Below are 2,235 nucleotides of genomic sequence, written 5' to 3' on the forward strand. Positions count from 1 at the left end.
CCCTTCAGTCTTCTATCTGACCTCCGTCCTCCCCTTCAGTCTTCTATCTGACCTCCGTCCTCCCCTTCAGTCTTCTATCTGACCTCCGTCCTCCCCTTCAGCCATATATCTGACCTCCGTCCTCCCCTTCAGTCTTCTATCTGACCTCTGTCCTTCTTTTCCTCATGAGGTTCCTCAGATTTCAGCTGAAATAGTTGACTTGCAGCCTGGGTTGGGTGCTGTCGGTGAGGAGGAGCAGCGAGGGGACCCATTGGGAGTGTCACGGCAGGAAGAGCCATGTGCAGTGACATGTTTCCCAGGTTGTGGCTCCGTGTTACGTCCTATGTGCGGTCACCACCTTGCAGGTAACAGAGGAATGCAATATTTTATATTCTCACTTTCCATAAATGATTTGTTTTATTTTGCATTGTACCTCTGAAAATGTGACTACCCCGGAAGAGTCAATTCCCTTCCATAGCCTCTCCCCTTCTGCATGTGTCTAATTATTGTCTGTGCTGACCCAGCTCTTCCTCCCCACATCACCCTATTTAACCTTTTATGTGGCTGCCTGGGGAAGAAGAATATGGGCCTCTGTCCCAATGATGGAGGTCAGGGGTCTCCAGTGATGGGGGTCAGGGGTCTCCAGGGATGGGGGTCAGGGGTCTCCAGGGATGGGGGTCAGGGGTCTCCAGGGATGGGGGTCAGGGGTCTCCAGGGATGGGGGTCAGGGGTCTCCAGGGATGGGGGTCAGGGGTCTCCAGGGATGGGGGTCAGGGGTCTCCAGGGATGGGGGTCAGGGGTCTCCAGGGATGGGGGTCAGGGGTCTCCAGGGATGGGGGTCAGGGGTCTCCAGGGATGGGGGTCAGGGGTCTCCAGGGATGGGGGTCAGGGGTCTCCAGTGAAGGTTCTTTTCCTCCTCCATCATACAAAGACATTGTAGACAATTGGGATCTTCCGGCCTTGTGGTCACAGTTTGGTGAAGTCCCTTTTCTGTTCCCCCCATGACTGTCCCCCCCTCCCCCCATGGCTGTCCCCTGTGTACAAAGCCAGCTCCATACAGACATGGTGTGACCTGCACAGAGCCCCGACCTCATCCCTACTGATCCCCGACTGTGAGCCCGGGTCCCCTCATCCAACATCATTACCTGACCTCATCCCTACTGAACACCTTTGGGGTAAATTGGTGATTGTGAGCCCGGATCTTTTCATTCAACATCAGCACCTGACCTCACACATGGGGCAAATTCCCACAGGCACCCCCCAACATCTTGTGCAAAAGTCTTCCTAGAAGAGTGGGGGATGGTATAGACACAAAGTGGCAACTCCATATTAATGGCCATGGGGGGAGGGGACGACTCCATATTAATGGCCATGGGGGGGAGGGGACGAACTGGTCGGGGCGTGTAACATAACAATGACATCATACAACATGTGACACGGAGAGGTAACAGACATTTACTGAGAGGAATATAAAATAATGGCGGTGAGATTTCCGCGTGTCATTGTAGAGATTTGTCACTCGGGTTCCTCGTCCTCTGACCAGCTCAGGCTGTCATCAGAGTCCTCTCCGGCACCGTCTTGTGGTACCAGTTCTGGGTCTGGTTCTGATTCGGCTGTATTTTGCGGGTTGGAAGCCGTCAGCTCCAATCTCCCCCATGTGACCGGATCCGACTTCTGCAGCGTCATTTCTGCCTTTGTGGGGAACAAACTCACAAAACTTTTATCCACATCGATGACCTGCCGAGACAAAGGAAACGTTCCTGAGAAGGTGAGAGGAGCAGAAGGGTGGCGAGATTCAAACCCTGCACCTCCATGTGCCTCTATGTACCTCCATATACCTCCATATACCTCCATGTGCCTCCATATACCTCCATGTGCCTCCATATACCTCCATGTGCCTCCATGTACCTCCATGTGCCTCCATATACCTCCATGTACCTCCATATACCTCCATGTGCCTCCATGTACCTCCATGTGCCTCCATATACCTCCATGTACCTCCATATACCTCCATGTGTCTCCATGTACCTCCATGTGTCTCCATGTACCTCCATGTGCCTCCATGTACCTCCATGTGTCTCCATGTACCTCCATGTGTCTCCATGTACCCCCATGTGCCTCCATGTACCTCCATGTGTCTCCATGTACCTCCATGTGTCTCCATGTACCTCCATGTGTCTCCATGTGCCTCCATGTACCTCCATATACCTCCATGTGCCTCCATGTACCTCCATGTGCCTCCATGTACCTCCATGT

The sequence above is a fragment of the Nanorana parkeri genome, unplaced genomic scaffold (genome assembly GCF_000935625.1).
Source record: "Nanorana parkeri isolate BGI_ZX_2015 unplaced genomic scaffold, ASM93562v1 scaffold2977, whole genome shotgun sequence".
NCBI lineage: Eukaryota > Metazoa > Chordata > Amphibia > Anura > Dicroglossidae > Nanorana > Nanorana parkeri.